The 13,843-nt window shown below is 42.3% G+C and overlaps 1 protein-coding gene across 4 annotated transcripts in view; it reads right to left on the bottom strand.

Moving 5' to 3' along the window:
- The window catches only part of LOC106568937 (SPRY domain-containing SOCS box protein 4), a 128,576-nt gene that overhangs the window by 96,027 nt on the left and 18,706 nt on the right, over positions 1-13,843 (bottom strand). The gene's annotated exons all lie outside the window — the stretch shown is intronic.

Below are 13,843 nucleotides of genomic sequence, written 5' to 3'. Positions count from 1 at the left end.
GGTTGTCACCCATTTAGCGAGTTTCCCCCTCACTCCTGGCTCTCTCTTCTCCTGTAGCTCCAAGGCATAGCGATTGGTCTCCTGTACTATGTTTCCCACGAGCTCCTCTGTCAGAAACAACTTGAAGCACTCTGCCTCAGTTGGAAATGGCAAGGGGCGTTGCACTCCAGACTGGGACTCGTCAAAGCAAACAGCAGGGCCAGGAGGGGTGAAATGGCTGGCGGCCTTCCAGCTACCACAGAACTCTTGTACTTCATCCACTGTCGGTCTGCCTCCATCACCACCAGCATCTTCAAAGGGACCTGGTACTTCGTCAGTGGACAAGGGAACCTCAGATTCAGGGTTCTCAATGGCTACAAGGTTGGGGGCAGCTCCTCACTGTCACTGTCAGAATCTGATTCCTGACTTTCATACTCAGACTCATTGTCAGAATTTAAAAAATCTCCAGAATTTCCACATTTGTGAGTTGTCTCCTTTTGAAAGACATTGCTTTTGCTACAGCTTAGCTCACGAGCTACATACATAAACAACAACACTGAATGGCTCAGAGTGAGAGGGTACGTGATTGACTGCCGGCATGCGTCACTTGTATCAATAAATCACCATCAGAAAATGTTTTGTGTGGTAATTATTTGTGTATTTACTGTTTTATTCACATGTTTTCAATTCTAGGTGACAAATCATGCATTCCGATTCTTGCATAGATTGTAATGGGCACATATTATGTGTGTAAAATACTTATTTGAAGGTTATACTGATTATGATGAGCTAAGCTAATTCCAGCTATGTGTATGGAGCCATGTTTGTTGACATACAATGCATTCTGGGTTTCACGTAATCGTCTGACCAAAGATGTTATAACAAAATGAGGTGAGTAAGAGTTCACTCATTTTTTGAGGACTTCTGGAAAGAATGGTGGGATGTGAACGACAGTAGACACACCCCTTCAACGTGCATACTATAAACAGACCGAACTCATCTTGTCTGTTATTATCTTCGGTTTCTGTGAGGAAAAAAATGCATGGCTGCGCGCTGAAACTAATCGTCGGATTACTTTCGATTTCTAGAAAGTGTTTTACTCAATTATTTTGATCAACGTGAGCAAACCCGTGATGTGATTAATTGTAAATAGTAATTGCTATTAGCTAATTCATAGTGTAGTTTATGTCAGCCGAGAGTTAGAAAATATGACCGCTTGTGTTGCGTCAATCTTTCCTCAGCGCTAGGACAAATGTAGCCTACATTTTTCCGGTTAGGATGATTGTGTTATGCTATAGATACTTCTGTGAATATCTGAACATTGCATCAAAAAATAAACTGCTCACATTCTGGACATAACTTTGTAAGGACTGTGTTTGTGTAAATAGTTTCTGAAAAAAGTGTGGCCAGCTGCGCGCTGAAACTAATTGTCGGATTACTTTCAATAATTGTACATAGTAATTGCTATTAGCTAATTCATGGTATAGTTTACGTAAGGACTGTTTGTGTAAATAGTTTCTGAAAAAAGTGTGGCCAGCTCAAATGTTGATTGTTGCGTCATTCGAAACTGGCCGTTCTAAATGAGCATTCTAAATTAGTGTTCTAATCACACGGGGTGTGATCGTACGCTTCAGGGACCACTGTAGAACGATCACACCCCGTGTGATGGTACGTGTGAAAGGGTTAAGGACATTACATCAAAGTTGGATCAGCCTGTAGTGTGGTTTTCCACTTTAATTTTGAGTGTGACTCCAAATCCAGACCTCCATGGGTTGATAAATTGGATTTCCATTGATTATTTTTGTGTGATTTTGTTGTCAGCACATTCAACTATGTAAAGAAAAAAGTATTTAAGATTATTTCTTTCATTCAGATCTAGGATGTGTTATTTTATTGTTCCCTTGATTTTTTTGAGATATATATATATATATTAATACCTTGAAGTCTAACACTGAGTATGCGCTACAGTGAGTGTGTTATGTTAATCTGTGGATTTCTTGAACATTATAGGCCCATTTCACAGGAAATTAAGATTCTAGCCAAGATTATCTTGCTGTTTAAATCCAGTCATTCTGTAGAATCAAGTCAATGTAGTAAGAAGCCTTCAATGACAAAGTCAGGGCAGAAATAGCAGTTCACACATTATCATTCACAATTGTCTACTGATTACATTGCATTCTATTTTTTGCTGTGAACATCTGCTACATCCACTCTTCCTGCTCGGTCTCCTCCACATGTTCTCTCCGTCTTTGTAGCAGATTAGACAGGGTGCTCGGCCCAGACTAATCAAAAGCCCTTGATGGCTCCATTTTAACAGGACGTCGCCACATACATGGGCTGCTATGGAGTTCTGTAACACATGTATCCTGTAGTACTGTGTGTGTGTGTGTGTGCGCGACTAATGTAGGCCAACATGTGGGGAAATTATTAATGGGCTATTAAATGTTGGCTAGATGCCAAGATGTGTGTAGACTATCCCATCCAGGCGACCTCTTTGCTGGTGCACTTTGTTTCCATATTGTTGTATAATGCTCTATGAAAACTACTTGGTTCCTTTCTATGGGCTTCCAGTAACTCCTGTCAATACAATGAGCCAGCCAAGGCAAAATGGCACAGTATGACCCATGCCCAAAGACACAAACACCCTGTCTCATTCACTCTCCCAGACAGAGACCCACCCACTCTGCTGTTTCTCAGAACTGACAGCCATCTATCAATGACCCAGGGTGGCCTTCGTCTTGGTTTCTTTTCTCTACATCATCCATCTATGCTTATCAATCTCATCACCACCATCTTCCCCTCTGCCTCCCTCCATCCCTTTCCCCTCCATCATGACATCGTCTAGAGCAGAAACGTGACTGTCTCTCACGCCCCCAGATAGCGTCACTCAGATGATAGCTCATCTCAGACATGGCTCTGACATGAGCATGACCAGCACACACACACACACACACCTTTCCCTATATGCATTTAGCAGCGGTGCGTCGCCGATGCTAAATTGTGGCTGCCACACTGCTAAAACAATTCAATCGTACAACGTTTCAGTGTTAAATTAAATGTCTAAAACCAGATAAAATATAATGGAGCAATATCTTATTTTATTAGTTCCTCTTTGAGAACTAACAAATCACCAAAATAAAAGCTAGACAGTCGGGGAGAATCTAAAATAAATTAAAGTTTCATTACGAGGCCACAATTGATTGTTATGTTTGAGTTACTCAGATATCCCTACGCGAAGGCATAAGCCATGGCAAAATATGTATAATTGCAGGAAACTAGCTTTAGAAGTGGTGAAACGTTCTCTCTGCCCCATGACAAAATGTGTAGCATTACAGGACATTTGCTTTAAAAACAAAATGTTGTCTGTGGCCAAGAGGGCTTCTAAATCCATGCCATTGGGCACACCCCCCTCCACCGCCTCTCAGTTTACTCACCCAACATCCTAACCTTAATCCTTAGGGTGGAACAGCACTAAATTGACCTTAGTCCAGTGTCTAGGGAAAAACGTCATCTTACGGACATAACTGGAAAAGCCATCAGGCGTCAAACCACATGGAACACACAGACCACATACTGTATGACCTCACTGGATCACAGGACAGGACAGCTCTGTCTGTGGCAGACGAACACAGACACATTATGAAACCACACTGTACAGAATGAACACACCCCAGACATGGCAAACCACACAGACATGAAGTATAGCCTACACCAAGGATCATCGACTAGTCAGCCGCGGGACAATTCTTGCTTGAGGGGATTGTCGGGGTTGCCGGAACATAATTGCAAATCATTTGTTGACCGCAAGAAGCCCAGACAGACATTATGTTTTAGTCAAAAATTACAGTAGATCAAACCTGGCTTACATCTGTATGTCATCACATCTCTATTATGCGTAGAAATACTTGGGAACAGACTTCCCAAATTAAAATCACTGCTGTTTTTACAAATAAAACCACGTTGGGGAACACTGGCTTACACAACCACACACTAGAATTGGATTACACACACACACACACACACACATTTTTATGTGTAAGTAGACATACACACTCTAAAAGTCCCCTTAACACCCAGCCAGACATTGACTCACCACAACATGACAAACAAGGGTGGGGGAAACCTTATCGTCTGTCATCTAAATGCAAATGAGAAGTGCCGTCACTCGGCTCACTCTAAAGAGAGATGTATTCTCATTCCCAGAGAATAAAGATAACTTCAGATAAGATGAGGGACATAACAGACACCAGGTTAGTCTTGCAGCCACCTATGCTTCTTTGTCATAGGCACAATATTTCATACCAGGTGATTGTGTTCCCAATCAGTGTTCAACACATAGTGAAGAGAAAGATGCAGAAACAGAGACCGAGTGAGAGAAGAGACAGTTGTCGGAACACCTATGATGGTTGAGTGTGTGTGTGCCACCGAATACAAAAGCAACCCCAGATATAAGCATGTGTTTTTGAGGAGTAAAAAATTAAATGTGTTGACATACATTTTGCCCTGGTGGAATAACTAAGCAAGTATGTAAAACAAAAAACGACAAACTAGCTAGAAATCGTACCATCTTGGCCAGGTCTCCCTTGAAAGACATTCTTTATATGTCAGGACTTCCACTGTTCAAATAACACAGGATTTCTGAATGCTAAATTTAAGCAGACACGTGGAAGGTAGCAAATTAAATAGTATTAATGATAGTGTTTGTTTTCCACAAGCACATGGAGAAGCCAGCCAAATAGGGAAAATAGCCAGTCAGGAACCCCCGGGCCGAGGGATCCCCCAGGTTAAGAATTGTTTGCCGAACAAGCTCTATTTTGGTGGTACATTCTAATGCCTTGATTGCATCCAAAATACACAGCGTAATTAAATCCTGGATTGAGTTTACCACCCAGATAGTAAACACAATGCCACAACACGTTGTTCCCAATGTGAATTACTGTTCGTTCAGGCCTAGTTTTCTGTTTTCTTGAGATTAAAAGGTAGGGAGAGATGCACGATATATCAGTGAACACATCGGAATCTGACGTTAACTAAAAATGCCAACATCGGCCAAGTTAAAAACCAATGTCGGCGCAGTGGTCGAAGGCTAGCTGTGCCAAAAGAGATTCTGGGTTCGAGCCCAGGCTCTGTCGCAGCGGGCCGCGACCGGGAGGTCCATGGGGCGACGCACAATTGGCCCAGCGTCGTCCAGGTTAGGGAGGGTTTAGCCGGCAGGGATATCCTTGTCTCATCGCGCACTAGCGACTCCAGGTTTACGGTGTTTCCTCCGACACATTGGTGCGGCTGGCTTCCGGGAATGGACGTGCGTTGTGTCAAGAAGCAGTGCGGCTAGGTTGGGTTGTGTTGTGTTTTGGAGGACGCATGGCTCTCGACCATCGCCTCTCCCGACTCCGTACGGGAGTTGCAGCGAGACACAACTAACTACTACCAATTGGATACCACGAAATTGGGGAGAAAAACAATTTCAAAGGTACCGTGCATATCTATATAACGTAGGTACATGACGACCATTTAAAATGTTGCACTGCACGTGCAACACAGCATTCCTAACCTAGCCCACAATGTCTGTGTGGATCAAGCAGCCAACAAGTCAGTCATTTGAAAGAGTAAGAATTTCCGCGAGACAACTCAAAAGCGATATCCATTAAAGCCAAGATAATGGAATTCGTTGCCCTTAACAATCAAGCGTTCAGTCGTAGGTGATGTTGGTTACCGCCGACTGGTGGCGCACCGGTACACACTACCAAGTGCTCCATTTTTCAGATGTTGCCCTACCGGAGTTACACAGTAATAGCGCCACTGCTATTAGCTTCACGACACACATGCTACAGAATGCCGTTTGGGTCTTTGCGTGTCAAAATAATTATACAGTAGCACTGTCAAAGCTGTACAAAAGTCAGCAAACACCAGCCATGAACGATGCGTTTACAATACTGCGATGGTAATAAAGCATCATTTGTTCGACCGCAACTTCTGGGGTAGCTAGCACCAATACAACCAGCCTGAAATCAATGACCAGTAGAAACTGCAGTAACCTCCGGATGAAAAGCGTGCCCAAACTAAACTGCCTGCTACTCATGCCCAGATGCTAGGATTTGCATATAAATCGGTAGATTTTGATAGAAAACTCTAAAGTTTCCAAAACTGTTAAAATAATGTCTGAGTATAACAGAACTGATTTGGCAAGCGAAAACCTGAGAAAAATCCATCCAGGAAGTAGGATTTTTTTTTATTTTTGTAGTTTTCTATTGAATGCCTTTACAGTATCCATTGACTTAGGACTCAAATTGCACTTCCTATGCCTTCCACTAGATGTCAACAGTCTTTAGAAATTGCTTCAGGCTCCTATTCTGAAAAATGAGGGCGTAAGACTAGACTGAATAACCCTACAGTGTCACAGAGCTTTTTCATGCGCGCGACCGAGAGAGAGCCTTTCTTGTTAACCTTTTATATTGACGACGTTATTGTCCGGTTGAACTATTATTGATTATTTAGGCTAAAAACAACCTTAGGATTGATTAGAAACATCGTTAAACGATGTTTCTACGAACTTTACGGATACTATTTGGATTTTTCGTCTGCCTGTTGTGACTGCGTTTGAGCCTGTGGATTACTGAAGAAAATGTGAACAAAACAGAGGTTTTTGGATATAAACAGGGACTTTATCAAACAAAACGAACACTTGAGTAAATGGGAGTCTTGTGAGTGCACCGATATGAAGATCAAAAGGTAAGTGATTAATTTAATCACCATTTCTGAATTGTGTAACTTCTACTTGGCTGGTTACTGTTTGTAATGATGCGTCTGCTGGGCGCTGTTCTCAGATAATCGTATGGTATGCTTTCGCCGTAAAGCCTTTTTGAAATCTGACACCGTGGTTGGATTAACAAGAAGTTTATATTTAAACCCATGTATTACACTTCTATGTTTCATGAATTTTTATAATGAGTATTTCTGTTTTTGAATTTGGTGCTCTGCAATTTCACTGACGTTGGCCAGGTGGGACAGTGCCTTAACACGCACATGTACGCAGCGGTCTAACAATTTAACTGTACTAGAATGCTTAAAAAGGCCTCAAATTTGAAAGGTATCGTTATTTTTAAAAAATTTATTTATCATTTTTTTTAACAAGGAAAATAATCTGATGTCGCCCAAAAATGTAATATCTGTCTAGTATCAACCAGCCCCGTCGATGAGAAAGAGGGTGTGCTCGGTCATCTTTTTCCTGTAGTACACAATCTCCTTTGTCTTGATCACGTTGAGGGAGAGGTTGTTGTCCTGGCACCACACGGCCAGGTCTCTGACCTCCTCCCTATAGGCCGTTTCATCTTTGTCAGTGATCAGGCCTACCACTGTTGGGTCATCGGCAAACTTAACCTGTTAGGGCTAGGGGGCAGTATTTGCACGGCTGGATAAAAAAATGTACCCGATTTAATCTGGTTACTAATCCTACCCAGTAACTAGAATATGCATATACTTATTATATATGGATAGAAAACACTCTAAAGTTTCTAAAACTGTTTGAATGGTGTCTGTGAGTATAACAGAACTCATTTGGCAGGCAAAACCCTGAGACATTTTCTGACAGGAAGTGGATACCTGATGTGTTGTATTACCTTTAAACCTATGCCATTGAAAAACACAGGGGCTGAGGAATATTTTGGCACTTCCTATTGCTTCCACTAGATGTCACCAGCCTTTACAAAGTGTTTTGAGTCTTCTGGAGGGAGATCTGACCGAACAAGAGCCATGGAACGATGATGGCCCATTAGACACCTGGCGCGCGAGTTCATGTTGGGTACCCTCGTTCCAATACGTTATAAAAGAGAATGCATTCGTCCACCTTGAATATTATTCATGTTCTGGTTAAAAAAGGCCCTAATGATTTATGCTATACAACGTTTGACATGTTTGAACGAACGTAAATATATTTTTTCCCCTCGTTCATGACGTGAAGTCCGGCTGGCTTAGATCATGTGCTAACAAGACGGAGATTTTTGGACATAAATGATGAGCTTTTTTGAACAAAACTACATTCGTTATGGACCTGTGATACCTGGAAGTGACATCTGATGAAGAGAATCAGAGGTAATGGATTATTTACATAGTATTTTCGATTTTAGATCTCCCCAACATGACGTCTAGTCTGTATCGCAACGCGTATTTTTCTGGGCGCAGTGCTCAGATTATTGCAAAGTGTGATTTCCCAGTAAGGTTATTTTTAAATCTGGCAAGTTGATTGCGTTCAAGAGATGTAAATCTATAATTCTTTAAATGACAATATAATATTTTACCAATGTTTTCTAATTTTAATTATTTAATTTGTGGCGTTGACTTGACTGCCGGTTATTGGAGGGAAACGATTTCCTCAACATCAATGCCATAGTAAAACGCTGTTTTTGGATATAAATATGAACTTGATAGAACTAAAAATGCATGCATTGTCTAACATAATGTCCTAGGAGTGTCATCTGATGGAGATTGTAAAAGGTTAGTGCATCATTTTAGCTGGTTTTATGGTTTTGGTGACCCTGTCTTTGAATTGACAAAACATTACACACAGCTCTTGTCAATGTACTCTCCTAACATACTCTAAATTTATGCTTTCGCCGTAAAACCTTTTTGAAATCGTAAAACGTGGTTAGATTAAGGAGATGTTCATCTTTCAAAGGGTGTAAAATAGTTGTATTTTTGAAAAATTTGAATTTGGACATTTATTTGGATTCAAATTTGCCGCTCTTGAAATGCACCTGCTGTTGATGGAGTGCACCACTAGCCCATAGAGGTTAATGATGGTGTTGGGAGTTGTGCCTAGCCGTGCAGTCGTGAGTGAACAGGGTGTACAGGAGGGGACTGAGCACGCACCCCTGAGGGGCCCCCATGTTGAGGATCAGCATGGCGGACGTGTTGTTACCTACCCTTACCACCTGGGGGCGGCCAGTTAGGAAGTCCAGGATCCAGTTGCAGAGGGAGGTGTTTAGTCCTAGGGTCCTTAGCTTATTGATGAGCTTTGAGGGCACTATGTAGAGCTGTAGTAAATTAATAGCATTCTCATATAAGTGTTCCTTTTGTCCAGGTAGGAAAGGGCAGTGGGGAGTGCAATAGAGATGGCATCATCTGTGGATCTGTTGGGGCGGTATGCAAATTGGAGTGGGTCTAGGGTTTCTGGGATAATGGTGCTGATATGAGCCATGACCAGCCTGTCAAAGCACTTCATGGCTACAGACGTGAGTGCTACGAGTCAGTAGTCATTTAGGCAGGTTACCTTAGTGTTATTGGGCACGGGCACAATGGTGGTCTGCTTAAAACATGTTGGTATTACTGACTTGGACAGGGAGCAGTGAAGACACTTGCCATTTGGTCCACGCATGCTCGCAGTACATGTCCTGGTAATCCGTCTGGCCCTGCAGCCTTGTGAATGTTGACCTGTTTAAAAGGTCTTACATTGGCTGCGGAGAGTGTGATCACAGTCTTCTGGAACAGCTGGTGGTCTCATGCACGTTTCAGTGTTGTTTGGCTCAAAGCGAGCATAGAAGTAGTGTAGCTTGTCTGGTAGGCTTGTGTCACTGGGTAGCTCTCGGCTGTGCTTCCCTTTGTAGTCTGTAATGGTTTGCAAGCCCTGCCACATCCGACGAGCGTCAGAGCTGGTGTAGTATGATTCAGTCTTAGTCCTGTTATTGACACTTTGCCTGTTTGATGGTTCGTTGGAGAGCATAGTGGGATTTCTAATAAGCTTCTGGGTTAGAGTCCCGCTCCTTGAAAGTGGCAGCTCTAGCCTTTAGCTCAGTGCGGATGTTGCCTGTAATCCATGGCTTCTGGTTGGGGCATGTACGTGCGGTCACAATGTCATCGATGCACTTATTGATAAAGCCAATGACTGATGCAGTGTACTCAATGTCATCGGAGGAATCCCAGAACATATTCCAGTCTACGCTAGCGAATCAGTCCTGTAGCTTAGCATCTGCTTCATCTGAACACCTTTTTATTGATCTTGTCACTGGTGCTTCCTGCTTAAAATTTTAGCTTGTAAGCAGGTTTACAGAATTAAGGTCAGATTTGCCAAATGGAGGGCGAGCTTTGTACGAGTCTCTGTTTGTGGAGTAAAGGTGGTCCAGAGTTTTTTTCCCCCTCTGGTTGCACATTTAACATGCTGATAGAAATGTAAGTTTCCCTGCATTAAAGTCCCCGGCTACCAAGACCGCCGTCTCTGGGCGAGCGTTCTTGTTTGCTTACAGCTCATGCAATGTCTCAGTGCCAGCCTCAGTCTGTGGTGGTATGTAAACAGCTACGAAAAATACAGATGAAAACTAGGTAGATGGTGTAGTTTACAGCTTATCATGAGATACTCTACCTCAGGCGAGCAATAGCTCAAGACTTCCTTAGATATCATGCACCCGCTGTTATTTACAAAAATACATAGTCCACCGCCCCTTGTCTTACCAGACGCCGCTGTTCTATCCTGCCGGTACAGCGTATAACGATAGTGTCGTTGTTCAGCCAATGTCCCGTTGGTAGTTTAACCTTCCACGTATGTCATCGATTTTATTCTCCAAAGATTGCCCATTTGCTATCAGAATGGAAGGAAGTGGGGGTTTATTTCGATTGCCTACGAATTCTCAGAAGGCAGCCCACTCTCTGGCCCCTTTCTCCCACCTCTTCACACAAATCATGGAGATCTGGGCCTGTTCCCGAGAAAGCAGTATATCATTTACGTCGGGCTCGTCAGACTCGTTAAAGGAAATAATGGATTCTGCCAGTCTGGTGAGTAATCGCAGTCCTGATGTCCAGAAGTTATTTTCGGTCATAAGAGACGGTAGCGGCAACATTATGTACAAAATATGTAACAAAAATAAGTTAAATAAAGCAAATAAACTAAAACAAGTCGTTTGGGGACATGTAGAAGGTCAGCCTTCTTCTCTGGCGCTATTTTTCCAGCGCCACTGGACTTTATATTGAAAATACAAACAAGATCTTTAGTTTACTTGTCCCGATGCATACCACGGACATATAACTATGTTGTATGATTTCTAAATGACATTATGAGAGTTTATTCAGCCAGTTCAACACTATTTATAAACCAGTCAAGCTTGCCGATCATCAAATCAAATCACAGTAAGCCTGTGTGTCAGCACTTCGTGGCTGCATATGAAACATGCGACAGAAAATCATTTAATGTGCCAGAAAACAGGCTAAGTGGATGTCGACTCATTGCTACAACATTATATGGGACGTGCAAATTGACTCACATAGACGATGAAGGAGCATCACACTCTCTCCCTCCATGTAAAGAAGTTTGACTGCAACCACAGCGTACAACACACACACACACACACACACACACCGGGACAGACAGCACTGTCAAACCAGCAGTGTTTCCCCGTCTTCGCTCACTTTGTGGCTGACAGGAATCTGTCATATCAATAGATCACTAGAGATGCATATCTGACTGGTGAATTGTAAAAAAGTACATGGCTGAAAATGTGTGTAATGGGCTCTATAGCCGACAACTAGTATAAAATATAAATAAAATAAACACTGAAAATAGATATGCTCATCTTTAAAGTGCTTCCGTTTATTAATAGGAGGGATGCTAGCTGGTCTGTCAACCGAACCCATCTCATTAACACGCATAACTTTAGGTAATTTGTCAAGAGGGAGAGAAAGAGAAGGGGGAGAGCATGCACGAAAGAGTGAAAAAACGAGTCAGAACTGAGTTAGAGAGAATAAGAGCAAGATTGGTGAGTAGATGAGAACATTTGAGATTGAGAGAACAAGAAAGACGGAAGAAAATGCAAGAGATGTCAAGAAAGGAGTGAAGCGAAAAAGAGAATTCATGCTACAGGCAAGTGAGTCGGATGGCATGAGAAACAGAAAGAGGGTGAACTATTGTTGTGCATTGATAGGGCGGCACGGGGGGGAGTTGTGGTATGATAAATGGCTGAGAGAGGAAGGAAGAGCGCAATAAAAAGACGGAGATAAAAAAAGAGTGCTTGAGAGCTGAGGGGGTTGAGACAGGAGAACGGAAGACACTGATCGAAAGTTGTGGTATACAAGGCAGAGAGAATGAAAGAAGAATACTAGAAAGAAAAAGAGCGAGAGAGAAAGTCAGACAGACTGACCATCTTTCTTTAATGAGACATACTCATTTGTTTAAAAACACCACAGATAAAGAGCCAGACAGACAGAATAAGAGATGGGAGAGCGAGAAAGCGATGAAGGCACAGAAGAGGAAAAGCAGGTAAACTGCCCTGGGGAGCCTCTGGTCTCCGCTCTTTCGTGACTGGCTGGGCAGATCCAGCAGACAGATAAAGGACCCGGTCACCATGGTGTTGTATCCCTCCTCCTATTCTTTCCCCTTTATCCATCCATCCTTGGCCCCCCCACAGTGAATTAGTCAAATTAAAAAAGGGTGGCACATGGCACCCTCCCTGAGGACCCACAGTACCCAGCTGTTCAGTGTCTAAACCCTCCCTGGCCAATGACAGACAGGTGTGCCGGACCTCTGAACCCGAACCAGGGCGCAGGGCTTTGAAAATGCAACCTTCCTTCCTCCCTTTGAAGGAAATCATATGAATTGACAGGTGGATGCAAGGACTCCCAGGGAAAAAGGGAGAAAAAAAAAAAAACACATTTGAATTTATTTGAACAGGCCAATGCCAAGTCTAAATACTATTGCTTTATAACCTTTCCTTAGTGATCACCAATACTGAGAAATTGATAGGTTTCCACCATCTAGACAGGCCTATTGCTTTCACACCTACAGTCAAATTCTGACTAGTAGTCTAGTAATGAGTTTGGTTGTTCCAGCTCAAAAAGCACAAGAAAGAATATTGACACCAACCATCTCAGATTGTTCTGTAATCCTTTCCTTTCTAGTTAGAAACAAATGAGATACACATTCCTGAAATTTTTTGTTGAAGTGCATTAAATAAACTCAAAAAGAAACATCCCTTCTTCAGGACCCCATCTTTCAAAGATATTCATAAAAATCCAAATAAACCCTTTACAATGAAGATCTGTGAAGTTAACCTGTTGGGGATAGGGGGCAGTATTTGCACGGCCGGATATTTTTTTTTTACCCGATTTAAATCTGGTTACTACTCCTGCCCAGTAACTAGAATATGCATATAAATTGTTTGATTTGGATAGAAAACACCCTAAAGTTCCTAAAACTGTTTGAATGGTGTCTGTGAGTATAACAGAACTCATATGGCAGGCCAAAACCTGAGAAGATTCCAAACAGGAAGCGCCCTCTCTGACCATTTCTTGGCCTTCTTGATCATCTCTATCCAAAACAGGGGATCTCTGGCATAACGTGACATTTTCTAACGCTCCCATAGGCTCTCAGAAGGCAGCAGAACATTGAATGATGACTTTGCAGGCCATGGCTGAAAAACAGTAGCGCATTTGGTAAGTGGTCGATCGGAGAACAATGAGACTGGCGCACGCGTGCACGAGATGACGTCATGTTTACATTTTCAGTCTTTGAACGAAAACAACGACTCCCGGTCGGAATATTATCGCTTTTTTACGAGAAAAAAAATGTGCATAAAAATTGATTTTAATGCAGCTGGGGGCCACACCAGATACTGACTGTTACTTTTGATCCCACCTTTGTTCAGGGACACATTATTCAATTTCTGTTAGTCACGTCTGTGGAACGTGTTCAGATTATGTCTCAGTTGTTGAATCTTGTATGTTCATACAAATATTTTACACGTTCAGTTTGCTGAAAATAAACGCAGTTGACAGTGAGGACGTTTCTTTTTAACTGAGTTTTTATTAATATGGGCTATTTTCATCCCTTTCCTGGGTAGCTTGATAGACAACACTGAAAAGCGCAAACAAAGCAAGAGAAAAATAT

The sequence above is a fragment of the Salmo salar genome, chromosome ssa14 (assembly GCF_905237065.1).
Source record: "Salmo salar chromosome ssa14, Ssal_v3.1, whole genome shotgun sequence".
Taxonomy (NCBI): Eukaryota; Metazoa; Chordata; class Actinopteri; order Salmoniformes; family Salmonidae; genus Salmo; species Salmo salar.
Note: the sequence above shows the minus strand (reverse complement) of the source record. Positions and strands in the feature narration are given on the sequence as shown.